Source organism: Periophthalmus magnuspinnatus, chromosome 10 (assembly GCF_009829125.3).
Source record: "Periophthalmus magnuspinnatus isolate fPerMag1 chromosome 10, fPerMag1.2.pri, whole genome shotgun sequence".
Classification (NCBI taxonomy): domain Eukaryota; kingdom Metazoa; phylum Chordata; class Actinopteri; order Gobiiformes; family Gobiidae; genus Periophthalmus; species Periophthalmus magnuspinnatus.
In genome coordinates, this window is record NC_047135.1 from 10,048,794 (window position 1) to 10,072,665 (window position 23,872).

Below are 23,872 nucleotides of genomic sequence, written 5' to 3' on the forward strand. Positions count from 1 at the left end.
TGAGACCTCTTTCACTCTGCCGTGCCACTTTTATCACCTGACTCAATGTCAGCTTCATTTAAGTAACTAAACATAGTGTGGATGATCTGCAGGTTTAATGCTTCTCTTTAACAAGGTAAATACTGTGTCTCAGACATAAATAGATGAAAAAAAGCAAACTTATGAGCTCTGCAGTGCATTTAGTTCTGTGCACCAGTGTGCCCTAAGTGGATCGGCCTCAGCTACTACTGGTGAGAGTGAGTGAATTAACGCCTTTTCATTTAGTTGTCTATTAAAAAAATAATTTAAATGTGTTCTATACCGTTTAATCCTGGTTTATAATAAAGAGAGAGGGCACAGGAAAAGGGATGTGATGATCCTTCAGACGCACTTGTGTGCCTAAGGAAGATTTTTAGTTGCACCGGGTATTGGTTGTGCCAGATCATTGAAATCTGGGAGGAATACCGTGAATCAAAGGAATTTCAAGGCTGGTTTATACCAATCTTCAAATTTCTAACGTTATGTGCAGAAAATAGGAAATAGACCAATAAACCCTTTTACATGACATCTTCTACCTAAATTATGAGCTCAGATGTCTTGCCAGATGATACATTAGAAAACATGCTTAGAGATACAACTCACTGTCTAATCAGATAGTCAAGGAGCCAGCCCACTCCACTTTGATTATTTTGCCTTTTTTTTTTCTTTGTTTTTCATTAGTGTATACCTCAGGCCATTATGAGTTTCAACTCGGCCCCGTTTGGTCTCAGGGCCCTGAAAACCCCCTTTTTTACATGCACCTTGAGCAAAATGATACGTCTCATCCATTGCCATATAGACATACATTTGGAACAAGGAATATTATGATGAGGAAATCAACAATACAGTCCTCGTTTCTGTGTGAACTCCGCACACCCGACTGGGCGACAGGTGCGTAGGAGGTGAAGCACTTGTCTAAAAATTAAAGAATTCTTTAATTTTTAGAAATCAACAATACAGCCTTATAGAGGTTTATGTTATGTTTATACCAAATATAATTTGAAAATCTTTTAAAATGTTTGAGATTTGGGGGATTTAAAAGGGGGGTGTCGACAAAATCAGACCTAAAAGAAAATGAAATACAGAACAATACAAACAAAAACAAAACAAATAACTACATAGGTCAATTTAAAACATTAAATACAGGCACAGGTGTAATTATAAATGTTCACCAGATTATTTAAGTGCATTAGTGGCACCAATGTATCCAGTTTGGCATGCATTTCATTTCTGGGAAGCAAAATAACCAAAAGCTTTTTTCCCCATTTCAGTTCTAGTGCATCCAATTTTTAAAAGTGGACAATCATGAGATCTTGTATTAAAAGTTCCTATATCAAATTTCAAGAAGCAAGTAAGATATTCAGGCAGTGTCTTATAAATACATTTTATACAGTGTTATTCTCTTCTAGCAGATAGCGATGGTCAACCTATTTTTCCATAGTGTACAGTCATGGGTTTTAAATTCATCACCTGTTATGAAATGTAGGCTGAGTGAAAGAGTGTATAAAAGGCTTCAAAGTAGAGGCCGAAGTCTACATATACATCTCCATAACCTAGTACAGAAAGAAAGGTTACCTGAACAATTTCTTTTTTTAATTCAGTGGGATTAGGGCTAGGCACCGAAGGTTGGTTCCAAATAGGAGCTGACTGAAAAGGTTTGGCAAGTACTGGCACCAAAAAAACAGTTACTTCAGTGCCAACTTTCAGTTCCTTAACTTTCAATGTCAGCATCAATTAGAGGATAACTACACCGCACGATTTATCAGAAACACAGGTACTCATGCGCCGTGCAAACAGCACACGTTTCAACATAGTCTTACATCTGAATCTGAACACCGAGCAGTGTATCATCTAATCGGTAATACAGAAGAACTGGAGAAACAGCGTACAGTGTGCAATGTATCTACTTGAAAACAGATCAAGTCTCCAGTGCACGGTGTCTCAAAGCCAAAATGCATAATAAAAAATCCACATCCAGTCACAATCTGCTGTGTCCTCATAAGGCTGAAATCAAACTGAACCAAAATCATCCTCTTCCTCAGTCCCAGTAAAAGCATAATTCCCAAATAACTGTCGTGTACTAAATATGCGTAAAGATGCAGCCAAATGAGTCCCTGTAATGTTTACCACGATCCTCCTCCTCTGTTCAGGTAATCTTGTAATAAAAGTGTAAACATAAAGCATGTGCTCCACAGCACTGCCTCTGGTCTAAAGTGCCATATACGAAGAAAACAAAAGTGAAACTTACGCACGTGTGAATCCAGTGAGGATCAGCTATGAACTCCGTTTCATTTGCATGCACTTTTGTTTTGAGTTAAAACTGGACATTGTATAGCCTAGTACTAGTCTACTAGTCTTAAAACATTGACATAATTAACATTGGAATGTAAGTCAAGGATTAAATCCTGTTTATATATATCTATATATGTCTTTTTAAAACATAGATGTTTATTGTTTTGTATTGTTACTGTCTGTTTTTTGAATGGACCACGAGTCCGAAATAAAGATGAATTGAAAAATTGAATTGATATATAAATTTATATATATATATATATATATATATATATATAATAGCGTTTAATTTACGCTTACAAAAAATGCAGGCACAGAAAAAAGAACTGTTCAGAAACCGTATCGAAAAGCAGGAATTGTTAAAGTACTGGTATTAATAATAATAAAATCAAACCGTACCCACAAGATTTGTTTCTATAATGAAAGTATAATTTTGATTGTAAACTTTAATAAATTATGATATATGTATTTTAAAAGGATAGGTTTTTGTCAAGCCAAAAACCAAGATATTTATAGGTGGTGACTCTTTCAATTAATGTATCATTTAGTGTATAAAAACTTGTTGCATGCACTTAAATGCTTTTTAGGAAAAAAACAAAACACATACACTTAGTTTTATTTAAATTGAGGGAATTTTGGATATCATTAAAAATCTTGAAGTTTTAAAATCACCTGATTTTAAAACCTGCACTTGTATAAAAAAAAAAAAAAAACAAACAAACAAAAAAGAAAAACAGCATCATCTACATGTAAATGTATGAGGGTCTCTCTTAAATTGCAACCAATGGGATTAATAAAGTAAAAAGTAGCAGGCCCAAAATTGAGCCATGGGCATACCTTTGCTTAAAATTAAAACGTCTGATTAAACCCATCAGGTTCGGTTTGAAAGATAACAATTTGGAACAAATTACATGAAGCATTGTCAAATTCAATATGCTTCAGGCGCTTCAAGAGGATTTTATGATCCATTGAATAAAAAGCTTTAGTTATATCAAACAGTGCTACACAATGTTGTTTGTCAAAGGCTCTGGAAATGTCATTTAAAACTTTTGTGGTTGCAGTGAGATCACTTCAAGACTTCAAAATGGAGCATTTAATTGTGAAAATTAATTTACAACTACTTTTCCTAAAATGTTTACAAGACAATCCATCCATCCATCAATTTTCTTCCGCTTATCCGGGGCCGGGTCGCGGGGGCAGCAGTCTAAGCAGTGACTCCCAGACTTCCCTCACCCCGGACACGTCCTCCAGCTCCTCCGGTGGGACCCCAAGGCGTTCCCAGGCCAGCCGAGAGACATAGTCCCTCCAGCGTGTCCTGGGTCTTCCCCGGGGCCTCCTCCCGGTGGGACAGGCCCAGAACACCTCCCTAGGGAGGCGTCCAGGAGGCATCCTGAGCAGATGCCCGAGCCACCTCAACTGGTTCCTCTCAACGTGTAGGAGCAGCGGCTCTACTCCGAGCTCCTCCCGTGTGACCGAGCTCCTCACCCTATCCCTAAGGGTGCGCCCGGCCACTCTGCGGAGGAAACCCATTTCAGCCGCTTGTATCCGCGACCTTGTCCTTTCGGTCATTACCCAGAGCTCATGACAATAGGTGAGGGTAGGAACGTAGATTGACCGGTAAATCGAGAGCTTCGCCTTTGGGCTCAGCTCCTTCTTCACCACAACAGACCGATACAGCGACCACATCACTGCAGACACTGCACCGATCCGCCTGTCAATCTCACGCTCCATCCTTCCCTCACTCGTGAACAAGACCCCAAGATACTTGAACTCCTCCACTTGGGGCAAAGACTCACCACCCACCCGGAGAGGGCAAGCCACCTTTTTCCGGTCAAGAACCATGGCCTCGGATTTGGAGGAGCTGATTCTCATCCCAGCTGCTTCACACTCGGCTGCAAACCGCCCCAGTGCCTGTTGCAGGTCCTGGCTCGAAGAAGCCATCAGGACAACATCATCTGCAAACAGCAGAGATGAAATCCTGTGGTTCCCAAACCAGACCCCCTCCGGCCCCTGGCTGGGCCTAGAAATTCTGTCCATAAATATAATGAACAGAACTGGTAACAAAGGGCAGCCCTGCCCATGCATCGGGAACAGGTCTGACTTACTGCCGGCAATGCGAACACAGCTCCTGCTCCGGTCATACAGGGACCGGACAGCCCTTAGCAAAGAGCCCCGGACCCCATACTCCCAGAGCACCCCCCAAAGGACACCACGAGGGACACAGTCGAATGCATTCTCCAGATCCACAAAACACATGTGGACTGGTTGGGCATACTCCCATGAGCCCTCGAGGACCCGATGGAGAGTATAGAGCTGGTCCAGTGTTTCACGACCAGGACGAAAACCACACTGCTCCTCCTGAATCCGAGGTTCGACGATCGGTCGGATTCTCCTCTCCAGTACCCTGGAATAGACCTTACCAGGAAGGCTGAGGAGTGTGATTCCCCTATAATTGGAACACACCCTCCGGTCCCCCTTCTTATACAGAGGGACCACCACCCTGGTCTGCCATTCCACAGGTACTGTCCCCGACCGCCACGCGATGTTGCAGAGACGTGTCAGCCAAGACAGCCCCACAACATCCAGAGACTTGAGGTACTCAGGACGGATCTCGTCCACCCCCGGAGCCTTGCCACCGAGGAGCTTGCCAACCACCTCAGTGACTTCAGCCAGGGTGATGGACGAGTCCGCCTCTGGGTCCCCAGTTTCTGCTTCCTCCTCGGAAGACGTGACAGTGGGATTGAGGAGATCCTCAAAGTATTCCTTCCACCGCCCGACAACATCCCCATGTTTACAAGACAAGGTAATTCAAATATTCTTTACATTTTTAGTTGTCCCACCTTTATATAAAATAAAAAAACTGAGTTTTCCATAAGTCTGGCATATGGGGCAGCTAGTAATAAACATTTTGGATCAAGATCATCAGCTCCCATGGACTTCTGTGGGTCTAAGGAACCGAGTGCGTTTAAGACCTCCATATAAGTGAAAGGTCTTAAAGAGAAAATCTGCCGGCTATCTGTCAGAGGTTCAGATTCAACATAATCAAGATCAGAAGGATCAACATTATATAAAACATCACATACAGAGATAAAATGCCTTTTACGAGCATCACATATTTCCTGTTAAGAATTTTCAACAGCTGAAATAAATAAAATATCAGTTGGTAATGTATGAATACTTTGCCTTTGCCCGGATTTCTGTGACCCTCCATCATGGATCTATTAAAATAACTGGATAGTGTGGTGCCCACCAGTGCAATGTAATCACAAACTGCTCGTGTTTAGCTGACAGGGACTGACAGGGCACCTACAGCTTTCACAAAGGTCAAATTTTGTGGCGATTTTTACCTATTTTCAGATTATAAACATTTTTCTCAGCTCAAAATCAATCTATTGTAAATAAAAAAAAAACAAACACTTTTTGATCATTAGCTTCGGCTACGCTCTATGTCAATGCGAACAATCACAACTGTCATGAATGAGCCACAGGTTTAGAACATGGTTCAGAAGTGCCCTGGAAGTATTAATATCATTTATAGCTTATGTATTTATTATTCCCTTGACTCCTTCGCGGCTGGGTAGCTCAACAACTCATGGTAGATGGTAGATGGGCTGGGCATGACCGGATGTACCTAGCTGCTAAAGGCTAAACTCGTGACATGTGCCATTGAGCATAACCATGTTTATGCCCCGGGGGTTATCAGCGCAGACGTGAAGAAAGACGTTTTAAGATGTCTTTTTTTTTTTTTTAGAAAAAATGCCCAATCCTAATCTGATCTAGTTGTGTGTGCAGTCTTACACACATTTTTTTTAGTTATTAATTTAAAAAAAAATTAAGGACATATCAAGGACAGGGAATGGTGATGTTAATCCAATATCACTGTATTACAGGTCAGACATGAAGGCTTGCTCAAATGTTTGTATGCTCTTCTCACCTTTACACACAGACGTCTTTTTCAGTTTTGTATTTCAAATAAAGTAAAGTGGACAGCGGTTGCTAAAATCCAATCCAATTTATAAAGCAAATGGGAAAACACTATTTGCCTTATAAATATTAACAGGCTGGGTAAAGAGTCCGAAACAAACCCCATAAGTATATCGGCCATTATTAGAACATTGTAATTTTCCCATATAGAAAGCATCAAGGATAGATCATTAAGAACATTCTTGGGTGCTGAAGGTGCACGATAAATATTGGCAATAGAAGTTCTGAGTGACACTTCTTAGCATTTGTATGGACCTCACACTCGCAGTCTGGGGCCCTGCCCTATAATCTTATATTGCTGTATCCCTCATCATGTCAAGTCTTCTTTGTTCCAAATTTCATGACTATGTGACGATGGATGTGGCACCACTTATAACAGAGATATCAAGGTGGGTCCCAAAAAAAAAAAAAAAAGGGGGGGGGTTTTAAGAGTCCTGGCACTAAACAGGGCCGGGCTGAAACGAAAGACCCCAAACTCTTAATGGCCCGAGGTACATACGAATGAAAAATAATAGTATGAAAAAGATGGCAAAATAATCATGGTGGAAGGGACTGGCTCCCAGATGAGAGACTGACACCATGTTGTTAAAACAAGATACAGCTTTGGCAATGGGACCAAACCTGTAATACTGTCACAGCAGTTCTATAAACTTGCTTTTGTAATACCAAAAATAGTTGGTATAAACCTTCACAAACTCCAACTGTGGCTTAAAATAAAGCAATCACACAAGCAAAGCCATACAACGACAAATGTGGGGGAGGGGAGTTTGTGGGATGGGTGTGGTGGTGGGGGAGGTGCTAAAGAACAAATTCTTGGAAGGGTCTCAACTAGAGCAAAGACATCCGTAAATCCTGAAACTTAGAATTCATAAATACCCCAAAACAAGGCCAGATCTAACCATTTGAAAACTACTTTTCCACTTATGTCAAGCAATAGTTCAAACATTTCAAAACTCAGATTATTTCAGTGATATGACATCAACCCAAAGTTAACAGAGTTTGCTGGTGGGTCACATACAGCTTTGTTTGGGTTCTAATCCATATTGAGAATTTTAAAAACCTTTTACCTTTGATTTGACTAAACCAGACCAGGTTCCTCTTAACACTTAAAAGATACTATAAAAATAAATTAATTCAAAACCAGAAGTCTTGCAGTTTAAATCCATAAATCAAAAGCCAGATTCATTATTTTCTACTGTCAAATTGTGCTCTGAACAAACGCAGTGCTCTATTAGCATGCTGGTATGTTGTGGGTTAGTCTGTTGATGAAATTTCCTAATGGTTTAAATTATTCATTTTTACATTGTTAATTCCCACTGCTGGCCGCAGAGGGCGCTCCAATACCTAAATAAACACTGGACTTAAAACATTAATGTTGTTAAAAGTGTGTTTTCCAAACTTAGAAACGGGAAATACTAGCATGTTTAAAAGGGAACTTAAAGAGTCACTATATACCAATTGACAGTGTAAATGCGTTATCACACCCTGGGCTTATTTTGACATTTTAGTGCATAAAATTCTGACCTTTGGGTCCAAAGCCGTGCCTGTAATGGCCTCTTTTGGTTCAATTATGGCCACTACATTTGAATTTTGCGGTTGAACCAGTGGACACTGCTGAGACGGAGGCTTGGTACTGATGTCACAACCACACCCACCAGCCGTATAGAAGGAGCCTCTCCTACATCAGCCGCTGCCTGATGTAGCGACAGTAGGGGCTTGGGGCGAGCAGAGAGCAGAGCGATTCATCCTCCCCTTAGACGCTAGCACTGGGGGTCTACAGCTTCAATAAAAGTAACCTTATTGTTTGGAGGTAACTGTTTAACTGACAAATAATTTAACTTGCACAACACATTATTTACGAGAAGATTGGAATGGTCAAACTGTGATATATTGGGTTGGTAAGTGGGAAGTTTTTGTATGTGCCCCGGTACATTGTACTAGAGAAAAGATGTAGCCTGTATATTTGACCAACATTTGAACGGAGAGTAGTCACTAGGGCTCTCTTCATATGTAATGCCTAAAGTGTGAAAGACGTGTGCCCACGTAGATCCATGGTGCGTTCTCGGTTACACTGCACTTGTGCTGGGGCAACCACGAAAGCTCATATGTGCACTGGCATGTTATTTTAGTCATGTTAGCATAATATGGTATAAATTATAGCATTAAAGACTATTTGTATTATGAACTCAGCATAACAATGACTTTGTTTGAATTTTCAAATGGACATGGTTTGCAAATTACAGAATTTGAAGGTGCAGCCAGAGCCATACAGAACAGGGCCAGAAAAAAAATCTGACATATTTCAGAGCCCACTAGAATCTGTCTCAGGTAAATGAATAAATCACTGTATAATGTGTGTGTTAAAATATGATGATTATAAAATAACTGTGGCAGTTTATTGAACACTTCCCTGAGGAGCTACCGGAGTATACCTGGTTGTCATCCCCATTCACATCTTTAAATACACATATATATATACACACACACACACACACACACACACACACACACACACACATAAAATAAAATAACTATTAAATTAAACCATGGTTGCTTACTTTACAGTGTTCTTGAGTCTTATGGGGATGGGTCTCATTGCAGCGGCACAGAAGTTAAAGAAAGTTTTAATCATTGTATTCACATGTATTATTGTGTGGCACATTAGATATTCTAGTGTCAGTTCTTCGGACTTGCTATATTTTGGGAAAATAATTGCTTTATTTGACAAATCTATTTAATCTATAAAATATATAGAGATTGCAGGGCCACAGACTACTGTTTGTTTTATCATCTTCCTTTCTGTAACATACTGACATTATTGTCAGAAAGGAATAGAGAACTCTTAAGTGAAATGACCCATCTAACCTGAGTTATAACAGAAAGTATCCAGCGTAATATCGGTAGTGTGTTTAATGTGGTAAAGATGATACTAATAATATTTAGCCATTAGCTCCAGTGCTAGAAGAGCTACCAACAGCTTTCAGGTAAAACAGACATCGCTTTGATTCAGAGAGCTGTACAGGCTTTGCTCAGGCCACTGGACACTGCGATGTCCCGCTGTGTCTGGAGAAGAGGAAAATGGAGTAATCCAAGGACAAATGAGCATTTTTTTTTTTTTTTTTTGCTTATAGGTGGAATAAGGCTTAGGGAGGGCGTTTGGTGGCACTTCAAGCAACAATGATGCATAATATGCCCACTTTAAAACAAAACAGACCTTGCTACTTTTGTTAACTAGTGTAGATAAAACACAACATCCCTCCCCCACTAAAACATTCTCTGCCCAGCCCCCACAACCAGACCAAAGCAAAAAGAGTGTCTCCCAAGGTATGAACACTTATTGAGTTGTTGTACAGTGTTCCCCCCTTGCTATATCGCGGTTCACTTTTCACAGATTTTTATTCTTTTTGTGCAACTTTACTTGCTTTTTTTTTTTTTTACAGTGTATGAACACGCATTGTGTACTGCGTCCTCATTGGCTAATGGATGTGCCGTGTCTTGTACAGTACAGAATGCGTTCAGCCAGATTTACATAAATGTTCAATGCTAGCAGTGTGACTCTGATCACACCGGGGTGTCAAGAACATGTTGGACACCTTTGCATTTGAGGACAAACCCCTCCGACGCGAGTCATGGACGCTCTGGACGCACGTTATATGGACATAGGTCCAGAGCCTCCGTTGCGGTCTGCAAGTGTCTTAGGATGTTTTCTTTTCCCTGAATCTTTGTGAACGCTACAGACCAAGTTGAGACAGTGACTTTAGGGTATTTATTACATAAAACCCATCAGCGGAGGTGATCGGCTCTGCGGAGTGTCTAGGCCTTTATGCTAGCCGGTGCTCCTGGCATAATTAAGTTGCCGCTAGTTTGTGGCCGATGTCTTTCTACTTGTTCCGGATAATGATGTTGCTTTGTCACTAGAGCATAGTCTCTGATTGATTGACGCTGTGAGTCAAACGTGAAAAAGTTCAGCTTTTTCAACTTTTGGAAATGCGAACAGAGCGTCTGACGCCTGAACGATCAAGACAGGCCTTACACTTGAAAACGTGCGGCAAAAACGCAGCACAGCCAAGATGCGCAGCCACAAGACACTTTTCATGTAAAATAACATGAGGACGACAGCAGCAGTATGTTTTAACAAGGTTGCAAAAAGGGTTGTAACCATCGTGCGGATGGGGTCTGCTTTAGCTTTGAGGATCAGTGACTGCAGGAAAAAGAACATTATGAGACATTACAGCAGAAGGCCGCCTGGACGAAAAGGCGTGGTCAGAGGAACTGTGAAATACGCCTGAGTCACTGTTTCTTATGTGTCCAACCTCGTAGATTGATCATTAATATTAAATTTGTTACAATATTTCTAAAAGCTGTCATTTTTAGTCAGTACAGTACAACATTTGGTTTTGTTCTTTAATACTGTGCTTATTTTTTTTAAATCTACTAAGATTTGAACTTTGAGAGTGTTTAAATAAGAGAAAGGTGAGAAAAATGTCTGAGAAAAGTGTATGAAGTGTGTGGTGAGGGGTTTTACAGCCTTAAAACATATATAATAATTGTAAAAAATAGTTTTCTACTTTGCGGATTTCGTTTATTGCGGGTTATTTTTGGAATGTAATCCACACAATAAACAAGGGCACACTGTATATCTGACGTTCCAAATCAAGCAACTGTGCCACCAATATTCAATCATTGCTTAGGCAATAGTAATTACGTGGCTAGAAAAAATTAACCAAGAGGTAATCACATTAAAGCATTGCAAGTTTGTAAATCCAACATCACAATCCCATGTTAACAGAAAGTTGCCATGTGTTCAGAAGGCAAAAGCCAAAATTAAGTGGATGACATTTACCTTTCTGTAGAAAAATCTGTAGATTCGTTACACCTCACTCACTTTGCACTCAGTCCAATTGCACTCACACTCAGAGCGGTGCTGTGATGTTGCGGTCACCACTTTTGAAAGCTGCACACGAGAGACCACATACTCACACAATAATTAAGGCTTGCAGGGGGCTCCTGTGTCCATCCGGAATAGACTCCCTATGGCCCTCACATTACCTTTAATTCTATGGTATTCCTGTAGCCACTGCAACAGAGCTGCACCGCATGCAGTCTGAACACACAGTTATGATCAGTTAAAAAATGTGGTTGAATGGCTATTTAAGATTTTTTTTTTTTTAAAGTGCATTTATTAGAATAGTAAAAGCCAATGTTAATCTGTCAACTGGACAAAACGTAATAGTGAAGATGTTTCGCAGCTCATCTAAGCCGTGTTTTCAGTTCTGGTCGGATTGCTGGTGGACACTGTCTTACACACTGCTTGGCCAAAAAAAAAAAAAAAAGTCGCCACCTTGATTTAACTAAGCAAATAGGTACTAGCCTCCACCAGTTGGTCTAGTGTAGGTTCAGCAACAGTATGCGCGCAAAGAATGAGATCAGCTGACTACCTGATTATATTGAATGACCAGGTTATTCCATCAATGGATTCCCCCCCCGATGGCAGGGGCATTTTCCAAGATGACAATGCCTGGATTCATCAGGCTCAAATTGTGAAAGAGTGGTTCAAGGAGCATGAGACATCACTTCCACACATGGATTGGGTACCACAGAGTCCAGACCTTAACCTCATTAAGAATCTTTGGGATGTGCTGGAGAAGGCTTTGTGCAGCGGTCAGACTCTACCATCATCAATGCAAGATCTTCGCTTGGTGAAAAATTAATGTAACACTGGATGGAAATAAATCTTGTGGCATTGTTTCAATAAGATTCTCCAATGTCACAACAAACGCATGCCGTAATCAAAGCAGTCCAACCTTTTTTTTTGGTGGCAACTTTTTTGGGGGGGCAGGGTATATCTGCAGGGAGGAGCTAGCCACACTGAAACTGTAAACAGCTATTGTTAACAGTTCAACTTTAATGGCTTCCATTCAACCTTCAATGGTCGTACTAGCTCGCTCTATTGTTCTTTGTTTCTTTTGTTTGCTTTGGGTCTGAGGATGGAGTTATATATTGGGGACAGGTGATCTAGGTGGTCTAAGGCCCCCCTTTCCTGTTCAAGCAATTTTTGTTAGGAAAGACAATCCTTCCTTGAAGAAGTGGCTTGGATGAACAGCGAAACGTCTTCAGTCCTACAATATTTGGTCCAGTTGACAGATTTAACTTTTTTAGCTTTTATTATGGATCAGACTGAGGGATGATAGACATTTATTAGAATGTTAAATACACGTACAATATCCACGAAAAATATATAAAGTTAAAATTTGGAACCTTCTCCATAGATATGAATCAGTTTTGTGCCATTGTGGAACATTCCAGGCAAAGCAAGAACATCTCCATGGAGACAAGCAGGTCAAGTAGCACCCCACAAGGCCAAGCAGCGAGTTGTGATGAGGCAAGTCTGCTTCTTTTTTTTTTATTTTACTTTTTAGTGCAATAAAAGAACATAGTGCTTGCTTTTATTTTTGTTTATTTAGCATCTTATGCAGTGGGGCTTTAGTTTATTTTGCATAATACGTCACATATTATTGCCAAAGTATTTTGCACAATGTATAAAATGAAAAAAATTAGAGGAAACTAATTTTTACTTAAAAAGAATAAATGCAATTTTTTTTTTTTTTTAAATGTGAAATTATTTGGGTGCTTGGTTTTCCGACGTGAGACGATAATTAGGTCTTGCGCAAATCTGTTTCTCTTAAAATGGGACAATTGACAGATAAACCCCTAAAACGTAGTAACATTTAGCCAAAGAGCTGAGATCCACAGCAGGTGACTCCAGGTGTAGAAGTTGGGCATCAGGTTTTGATCAGAGTTCTCAAGTAATTTTTCCAACTCTGAAAAACATTTTCCCAAAGTTGCTGAGAATTACTCGCCTAGATAAATTCTCACGATTTTTGTGAGTTCACAAACTCTTAAGAATCTGTCTTGTTTGCATGTGATAGGTCCCGTACCATTGACCAATCAGAGGGCAGCATTGCAGTTTGGGCAGAAGCCAGCAGCAAACAAACCAAAACAGACATGGAAACACTGACAGATGAACTTCAGCCTACTTAAGTGAAAATACGGATTTGTTTTTGAAAAATCATCCAGAGGGAATTGCTTTGGGCATTTGCAGACAGGTACGACGTGTGAGCTTTTCTTTCAATTGGAAAGTTTGAATTTTCAGTCGCTTTCAGCAAGTGCTATCCCAGACTGATGTGTACTGTGTAGAACTCTATTCAGAGGGCTACATCAATCTGACAAGACCAAGTTGGAGAACTACGTGAACGTGTCTCCTGTGCTTTTTGAAGAATCCCATTGAAAGTCATGAATTTCAGTGATGGAATCTTCATATTCCAAGCAATAAACCCCAATATGTAAAAACAGCAGGAACGCATCCCCAAATTAGAAAGCTGTTATTTTGAGCTCTGTAGAGACAAATTGATTAGTTATCCTTATACCCGCTGTAGGGTTCACCCGCTGACCAATGACAGAACAGCACTGAGGCTTGTGCGGCAGCAGCAAAGCAAGCAAGCAAACCAAAACAAACATAGCGATGCTGACTGACATACTTTTTCCTATTTTAGTGAAAATACTGACTATGTGCAGCAGGTAAGCGCTTTGTGCATTTGCGGACAGGGAAGATGTCTATTCTCTTAACTGGATGTAACAAAAGTTACATTTTTTGGCTTGTTCCACTGTTGTGGTGTGTCGACCAATCAGATTTAAATAATTGTCATGACGTTATGCCTTTTCACAATCGCTTACAGTGAGAATGGTTCCAGATTGATTAATGTGCAAAACTCAACTCAGAGAGCTACACATACCAACCTGGCATGAGCAAGGTTATTGATGAGTACCAAATGTTCAAAAACAATGGGGGGCACAGTATACCTTTAATAAGCCTAACCCATAAATGGACATAGCTAAACTGCTAGCCGCCATGTTCCAAACAGGAACTGATCATTAGCTCACTTCCGACTCCATCAACACTAGCTCCAATTCACTTTACATGAGAAAACGCCTGGCCCTCTCTCCATAAATGCTGCCGTTGGGCTCGTCATTTTGGTCTAAAAATGTTTATATTGACCCATTCTACGTGATCCTGTTATTTTTATTTTGCTGTTGTGTCCGTAATTCAAGATATGAACATTAATAACAGACAAATCAGCTGCCGTCTTTCCCCAAGGTCGCTCCCGCTAGCATTAGGTTTAATTACCAGCATTGCTAAGCGCCTGCCCCCTGCTAAACCAACACTGCGGATGAGAAGGGGCGTTACCTTCCACAGCTTCGCTCACTCCAGATTGGCTCTTTGGTTGCTTTGATACTTGTGGTCTGAATTCCAAATATGGAACCTAGCTGATCTGTCAGGCTCGTCAGTTTGGTCTTTATATGTTTGTATTAACCTGCTCTACAAGGTCCTGGTATTTTTATTTTGTCTGTAAATCAAGATATGAACATTAATAACAAACAGTGTTAGCAACAGGTTTGATTGACAGCATTGCTAAGCGCCCATTTTCTGTTAAACTAGAGGGAGCAAAGGGAGCGTTACCTTCAACAGCCTTGCTCTGGACTGGCTTTTTGGTTGCTATGGAACTCAGCTCTTAAGTCACCCTTATAACTGCTAGCCTCAACGAGCTTCATTTGACTAGAGTCGAACGCTATGGGTGACATTATACTCTCTTAGTCCACTTCTTTATACAGTCCATGACCTAACCTCTTCCAACATAAGATATTTGTTTTGTAAACAATTATTGCGAAACAAACTTTGACAGAAAGAACAAAGACTGATTAAACAACATTTTAAGGACAAAGAAATTGTTCCATAAATCCATATTATTTAACAGTACATGTCAAAAATAAACGTTTTAAGAGAGGCCTAACTACGTCATTTCGCGACGCTACGTCGTCCGATGCTCTGCAGCGCCCCCTTTTCGTTCCGTCAGGAGAAGAAAATTCACTCAATTTGAAACAGTGTGGCTTCGTCCGGTGTCACGTAGCTTTGAACTGCGCAAACAGAGAGCGCAACTTAAGCACTTAGATACGATACGTCGCCATTTTTGTTGAGACGGAGGCTCTTTGCGCTGAACCCTTGCCCAGAAATCAGCCTCTTAGGGCGGTCAGTTCTCCTCCTGGCTTCCCTTCGCTGTATACGCCCAGACCATCGGCTCCCCACGCGGTCACTGACCCGGTAAAGTCATCGAGACGACCTAAGTAAAAGTATATAATGAAAAATAGCGTCCGTACCTCTTAGCGGCAATGTGTAGGCATCCACTGGCCGCCTCTGCCTCGCCGTTCCAGGGTAAAATGGCTGCACAACAGCCGAGTGGTTGACAGAGCCAGACCGAGGGGAGAGCGCAGGAGGCGGGGTTTGTGAAGCCGTCGAGTCGAGGGTGGGGGCTGGGTGGGAACAAACGACTGAAAAAAAAACCTGCGCGTGAAAAATGTTCACGTCGTCTGGGCTACGTTTTTCCGCGCCTACTTGAAATGTGAGGAAATTCAACAAGATATCTTGTGACTATAGCTGTATGGTGTGGACATGTTTTTAGAGCTGCAGCTAACGATTTTCGATTAGTCGACTGGTTAAACTATGATTTCTACATTGAGACTTTTAAAATACAACCAAATTAAGCTTTAAAAATTGTGACTAAGGGCTTCTAGATAGATATTTACAATTAAGTGTATTATTTTTGATTATTGACATTTGATTTGATTTTTTAATGCACTCTTTGTTATAAAAAGGTCTTTCCGTATGTGTTTTGAGTCTGTATAGTCCAGATACTGAATACAATGTTTTTTTAATAGTTGACAAGTCACTACTGACGATTAGTCAATTAATTGTTGCACACCTAATTCTTTTACCAGTTTTTACCAGTAGATGGAGTACTGAGCTAGTTGCATTCAGAAATATTGTATTATTAAATGTAACTGGTCCACTCCTTTTGATATGGCTCTGCATTTTGCACTGGTTGTTGCAGTAAAGATGGCAGAGGGACTTTCTGAAGTTTTTATCAGCAAATACCACAGGATGGGTCTTATCTTCACCAACACTGACCTGAGATAAAACAGCCCCAAGACCATCCAAGGAAGCATCAACTGGTAGAACAAATGGCCTAATGAAGTCGGGATGGGCCATCACAGCACACTTCTCAAAGGTTTCCTCACAAGCTCGAGTCCAATCTCCATGAATCAGTTTTCTGAATGTGCCAGCCCCTTTCTTTATCTGTGGTACAATGGGGAATAAAGTTCTGCTAGAAGAACACCATGCCAAGGAAAGACTTATTTTTTTTCACAGAGGGGGTGCAGCCATCTTCCTCCATAAGTGATTCCTTGGACAACTGGGTGATAATAGAAACTTTGGATGGGTCCACGCACACTCCTTTCCTGTCAATAATATCTCCCAACCTGACTGATGTTTGCAGGAGGTGGCATTTCTTTGGACTCAACTTGAGGTTGTTCTCTTTCAGCTTCCGGAACACTACATTCAGTCCTTTGAGGGCATCTCTCTCAAGACTGCTAGTCTTCCAAAAGACTAGAAGGTCAAACAGATAACAAAGCCAGCTGGTAAAGTGAGGTCTCCAAAGATACTTAGAATCATGCACATGAAGGAGGCGGGGCTATTACACAGACCTTGTGACATTTTGTTGTATTTGTAAAGCCCAACAAGTGTTATGAAGACTGTTTAGCGCTTGTCCTCTTTGCACCTTACCCAGAGGAAAGGTCCATAGTGCTGACAAATGCGTTGCTTGGTGAGGGAGCAGGTTGTGCATCCTTTACAGTGTGTGCATTCAGGCACCTGAAGTCTGTGCACATTCTTAAACTGCTGTCTTTCTTCCAGACCATGACTAGAGACAATGCATACTCACTAACAAACCTGCAAATGATGCCTCTCTCATATCTGACAGGACCTGTCATAGAGTTTGGTGCTGAGCTGGAGGCTCATACAAAATGGGACTAGGGATGCACCAATCTAGACTTTTCAGTTCATGATACCTCTATTGATACTTTGACTTTAAGTATCTGCCAATACTAGTGTACGGAAGAAAAATGGCACTTTTTCCTTAAAACAGTTAACTTATTACACAAGAGATCCAATTGTGTTATGCAATGTGTTATGTGTTATCCTTCAAATAATGAAACTAAACAGCTTTCTAAGGATAAAAGCTCAAACATTATGAGATCTAGGCCAAAATCAGCCTGCAAATAGTCTTAAATAGTCTTAAAGTGATGCTCTTCTATACGGTGGATGCAATGGACAAAACCCTTGGCCTCTCTACAATTAAGCTGATGACATACTGTTCATGTTCACAATTTTCTGGAGTCGATATCAAGCTCACCCCTGGTGAGCTGGATATGCTGGACCCCTGGTTTTCAAGCTAGTTTTTAAGTTCTGCTTGTGTAGCAGTTGGCTTAGGTGGGGTTCTGGGGTCTCTCTCCCAACAACACCAAAACAATAACTTGGGTCAAACTGAAATTTTTGTCTGCATCTCACAAAGACACATTTGCAACCTTTGAATTTTTCTTGAGAGTGACTCATTTATGCAGTTTTCATGGGAACCCATCTGTCAACATACGTAGAAGAAATGACAGCCAACTAAAATGTCTCTGATTGTGTTTTGAAGGACAGTGCTCTACCCAAATGATGCTGCCTGGAGACACTGGTGTGTTCTTGGGTAGCCTTCCCCAAACTAGGTGTTCTTGCTAAGGAAGAAGTGTGACAGCATGGGGTAACCTCACAGCACTAATTATTTCAGGCAGATCTTCACCTCTCCATCTGACTGAGCAGGACATCATATCATATGTTTACTGCCATCTGCTGTCTGTTACTTTTCAAAACACTCATTAGAACCAACAATTATTAGATCCTTTTGGCTGGAAAACACCAGAACTCGAACACTGCATCTCATTCCATAGACAGAGTGTTAGGTTGTAGATGCATTTTGGGTGTGTCTGTTTGCTGCTACTTCCAACCAGAAGGACACGCTCTGCTGACATGGGTTCTCCTATCTTAGCTCTTGTCTCCAACAGCTTGCTCTTGGCTATGCATTGTTAGACAATGCTATCAAAACTGCTGATAAGGGCCTGGCACCACTGGACCTTGAGTAGCAGAGGTAGGTACTTGTGTAGAGATGGAAGGTAACTGGTAATACTGGGCCGGCGCATTCAGTGACTTTGGTTGTACATTAGAATCATAAGTCACAGCAGACTAAGTGTAGTTGGACACATGTCATCTTGCAGTGGGAGGCTTATGGCTATGTGCCCTGCATTGTCTTTGAAATGCACTGATCCACTCCTGGACTTCCCTGGTTATCTACTTCTTGGAGCTACCTGAAAAGTGTCACTGGACTGTTTACTATTTTGCTCTGTAACTGAGCTTCAATATACTGGCCAATCTGGTTAGCTACGTCTGATATTAAATAACTGAACTGAACATTAGTTTCCTGTGGGTTAGCGTCACACAGAGGAGGTTGCACCCGAGTAGAACTGCACATGGGGCTCCTGGATGGGCCCACATGATATACAGATATAAATCAATCTTTAAACCATCCACTACAAAAAAATGCCATTTGAATGGCTCACAAACGTTTTCAACATTAACTGAAGTAAACATGGTTAAAAAAAACTAAAAAAAAACACACAAAATACACTGAGGTTAATAATACAATAATACAAAACAACAAGTACAAAATATTCTGACTATTGTCTAGCTGTTGTCATCAAACTGAATCACAATGACTACATAGCTCTCTGTCTTGACTACTTGACTGAAACTAACTTCGAGTTTTCAGATGAGCTTCCCTGGTGATCAAAATGGCACTGATGCTTCTGGACCAACAAAATAATTTGGTGGAATTCGATAATACACTGCCTGACCAAAAAAACAAAACAAAACAAAAAAACTCGCCACTTGGATATAACTAAGCAAATATGTACGAGCCTCCTCCATTTGGTCAGGTCTAGGTTCAGCAACAGTATGTGCTCAAAGAATGAGGTCAGTTGACTACCTGAATATACTGAATGACCAGGTTATTCCATCAATGGATTTTTTTCCCCCTGATGCCATGGGCATATTCCAAGATGACAATGCCTGGATTCATCGGACTTAAATTGTGAAAGAGTGTTTCAGGGAGCATGACACATCATTTTCACACATGGATTGTCCACCACAGAGTCCAGACCTTAATCCCATTGAGAATCTTTGGGATGTGCTGGAGAAGGCTTTGTGCAGCGGTCAGACTCTACCATCATCAATGCAAGATCTTGGTGAAAAATTAACTCAACACTGCATGGAAATAAATCTTGTGACATTGTAGAAGCTTATTGAAACAATGCCACAGCGAATGTGTGCCGTAATCAAAGCTAAAGGCAGTCCAACGAAAACGAGTGTGTGAGCTTTTGTTTTTGGTGGTGCCTTTTTTTTTGGCAAGGCAGTGTATATAGGGATTGGAAAATAATGAATTTCTGTTGGCCTGTTACATAGACAAATGTAAAACAAAAACAAAAAACACACTGCATTGATAATTGTATTAATCAATTGCTTTTGTTTGTTAATGCTAAATGTTTATAAATACATCACAAAGGCTACATCACAAACACAGATTAGAAATTCATGGGATGACCGGTTCCAAAAAGCTACTTATGAATATACAATAATTTTGAGAAAAAAAAAAGTTTACTTTATTTTTGAATGTACCGTAAATTTCGGACTACAGAGCGCACCTGAATATAAGCCGCACCAGCTAAATCTGAAGAGAAAATCAATTTTGTACATATATAAGCCGCACCTGAATATAAGCCGCAGGTTTTCATATTGTAACATGAGATATTTACACAGAAAAACGGTGCACCGACACGCTGTTTTTTAAACTGTGCCTGAAAATTGGCACCAACACATCAACACGGGATGAACACACCTGCAGGTTTAGAAAATAAAGCTGCACCAACACGGAAAAATCTGCTTTTATTTCCTCTGAAAACTTTTGTCATCTTTTTTACATTGACCAAGTTGGATTCATTGATGTCGAGCTTACGTGCAGTGGCTCTATTTCAGGGGTCGGCAACCCGCGGCTCCAAAGCCGCATGCGCCTCTTTCAGCCTTATACTGCGGCTCTGCGTGGCTGAAGTGTATTTTATTTGTGTTAGCTCTTTTTTGTTGTAGTTTAAATTGGAAAATTATTATGATCTTAAAATAAAATGATATTTTCTTATTTTTCGTTGCTCAAAATAAGCGTCACACTCGCGGCGGAACAATGTTCAAAACAAACACCGCTCACGTCTCACGTCTCACAGACACTGACACAGCTCACAGTCCTGCGTAAAGAGCCCTGATTTTCAGACGCTGTGCGCATAGGGGTCAGGAGCAACTTTCGCCCGTCCCTAATGACGCACTAATGAGCTCGTCCGTAGATGTATCATGAAAATCCTGCTGGAAATCGGCACAGAAATCTATTTGATGTAGCAGCAAGTATATTATCTGCTCTTGTCTCCGCAATGACGTTTCACGTTTAACACATCAGACACGACGCACAAAAGTAGAGCCACAAGCGAGTGAAAATGAGCCAAAACAAAAGTCTTTGGAGAGCTTTTAACAAAGGGGAAAAGGACAACTGAGGAGCCGGAAGAGGAGACCACGACCTCCAAGAAAAAGAAAGATAAATTTAACAGACAATGCCTACTTAAAATCTGGGTTTGTCGCTACAGGTGACTCTCACGCACAGTCCGCTCTGCGTAACATACGGGAAAAGCAAATAAGGCAATGAAACCTTCAAAACTGCTTTGGCACATGGAGAATAAGCACCTGGGATTAAACGATACGCTTTTAGAGTTTTTTTTTTTTTTTTTTAAAGAAACTGCGGAGCAGAGTAGACATAATCACATAATCAGCGCAGAGCTCACACTGACGCAGCAGTTTGGTGAGTTGTATTTTTTTAATGCACTTAAGTTGTTTTTGCCATATTTATCTGCCACGTGTAGAAGGCTTGTCCGTGAAAATAAAACCTACATTATTCCGTTATATTATTATTATACACAGTGTTATCTTCATTTTAGATGTCAAAAAGTATTTGCGGCTCCCAGTGTTTTATTTTACATGGAAAGTGGGTCCAAATGGCTCTTTGCGTGTTACAGGTTGCCGACCCCTGCTCTATTTCCTTCTTTATCTTAAAAACTGCATCATATCCATTTCATGATGCGCAAAATGATCGTTCAAAATCAAAACTAGTGAATTCTTCAGAGCAGAATCTTTCCCCACGTCTGTCTCACTTTTACGTTTACAGCTAGAGAGCGCCCCCCAGGGGCCGTTATCCAGTAAAAATTCCATAAATAAGCCGCACTGCTGTATAAGCCGCAGGGTTCAAAGCGTGGAAAAAAAGTAGCGGCTTATAATCCGAAATTTACGGTATATAAAACTGAATTTTTTCTGCAGGTAAAACACAATCCATCTTTTTCACAAATAAGGCTACCTATTTAGAACCCTACCCTTTGCTGATGTGAGTGTTTTGTTGTTGTTGTTTTTTGTTTTTTTTTGTGTGTCAATTTTCCATTAACAGCATGCAGATTAAGTTCTTGGTCATTCCTCCAGTAGGGTAGAGTACATTGTGTATGTTTTTGATTGAAGCTCAGAGGAGATAAAAATGTACTGAGACACAAGGACATTCAGTCAACCGGGAATGTCATCGAGTCACGATTTTTGAAGTCTGTGACTCATCCAAGTCCTTATTGGTCAAGTCGACGTCACTTAGATTAGTCTGAGTCAAGTCCTTATAGGTCTTACAGTGCATGTCCAAGTCTTGAGTCCAAGTGGGGTGGTTTTGTTTTAATCTGTTGATTCTGAATCACTTGAGCTCACAGCACTTATTGCCATGGCGACTTAGACACGTGACCTTTATCCAATCCCCAGACCTGCACTGTGGCATGGAAAATGAAGAGAAAAAGTGGAAGAGAGAGGGGGAACATGGGAGGAGTTCAAGTTCTCTGGCCTGAACCAGAGTCACCATCCTCACAAATGCACAAGTCAAGCCGGAATCATCAGTCATGTTTGTGTCAAATCACAAGTCCCAGAAGTGACTTGTGAAAACAAGTCACAAATCTGAATCCAGGACTTGAGCACTACATCCCTAATAGTCACCATATCAAGGCTACACATGGGAATCAAATCTGGAATGTTATTGCTGAAAGGTGTGAATGTTGTCCATTTTACAACCCTACTTTTCAGTCATTATGTCCGTCAACCAATCTTGTGTTTTGCTGCAATATCACAAGTGTCCAGTAGGTGAAATATTTTATTGTGGCCTGCATTTAACCCATCCTCAATGCCTCGGAGCCTGTTAGAAGCAGTGGGTGACCCGTATTGCCCGGGATTCTTAAACCCTTGAAAACACTCTATGGACACCAAGAATGTATTAATTGGCTGAACTGAAAAGGGAATCTCCCCTTCAAAGCTGTCGCCTGTTGGATTAGTGGTCAGTCATTGGTACTACAGCAAAAAATCCTGTGCAGGCCAGGAAGAATGTTAAATAACTTGAATCTGACAAAAATAATAATAAATAAAAATTCTATAAAATTTAACCAATGAAAGTCAGACATTGCTTTTCAACCATGCTTCAACAGAATTACTTAAAAAGTGTGACCAAAGGGACATGTTAATCCAAGGTGTATCCACTAATTGGCATCACAGTCAATCTTGTAGTCAGTCAGTGGGCCCATATATCGGGCTACAGGTCGTCACTGTGCTGTTTGGTGACATGGTGTAAACCACACTCAACATGGACCAGAGGAAGCAAAGGAAAGAGTTGTCTCAGGAGATTAGAAAGAAAATTATAGACAAGCATGTTAAAGATAAAGGCTATAAGACCATCTCCAAGCAGCTTGATGTTCCTGTGACTACAGTTGCACATATTATTCAGAAATTTAAGATCCACGGGACTGTAGCCAACCTTCCTGGACTTGACAAATCAAAGAGACGGATAATACGAATGGTAACAAAAAAGCCCAGAAAAACTTCTAAAGAGATTAAAGGTGAACTTCAAGCTCAAGGAACATCAGTTTCAGATCGTACCATCTGTCGTTGTTTGAGTCAAAGTGGACTTAATGGGAGACGACCAAGGAGGACACCATTGTGAAAAACAAATCATGAAAAAGACAGATTGGAATTTGCCAAACTACATCTTGACAAGCAGATGAGACAAAAATTGAACTTTTTGCCAAGGCACATCAGCTCTATGTTCACAAACAGAAAAATGAAGCATATCAAGAAAAGAACACTGTCCCTACTGTGAAACATGGAGGAGGCTCTGTGATATTCTGGGTGTCTTGAATCTGTGCAGGGTACAATGAAATCTCAAGAATATCAAGGGATTCTAGAGAGAAATGTGCTGGCCAGTGGCAGCAAGCTTGGTCTCAGTCGCAGGCCATGGGTCTTGCAACAGGACAATGAGCCAAAACACACAGCTAAAACACCCAAGAATGGCTAAGAGTAAAACACAGGACTATTCTAAAGTGGCCTTCTATGAGCCCTGACCTAAATCCTATTGAGCATCTTTGGAAGGAGCTGAAACATGCCCTCTGGAAAAAGCACCCTTCAAACCTGAGACAACTGGAGCAGTTTGCTCAT

General features: G+C 40.8%; 1 protein-coding gene across 1 annotated transcript in view; it reads right to left on the reverse strand.

The window, feature by feature from the left end:
* Positions 1 to 15,629, reverse strand: part of ccdc71 (coiled-coil domain containing 71) — a 35,414-nt gene extending 19,785 nt beyond the window's left edge. The window contains exon 1 of the mRNA XM_033974667.2: positions 15,508 to 15,629. The gene's annotated coding sequence lies outside the window, so the exon portion shown is untranslated. The remainder of the gene's footprint in view (positions 1 to 15,507) is intronic.
* Between the last annotated feature and the right edge of the window lie 8,243 nt (positions 15,630 to 23,872).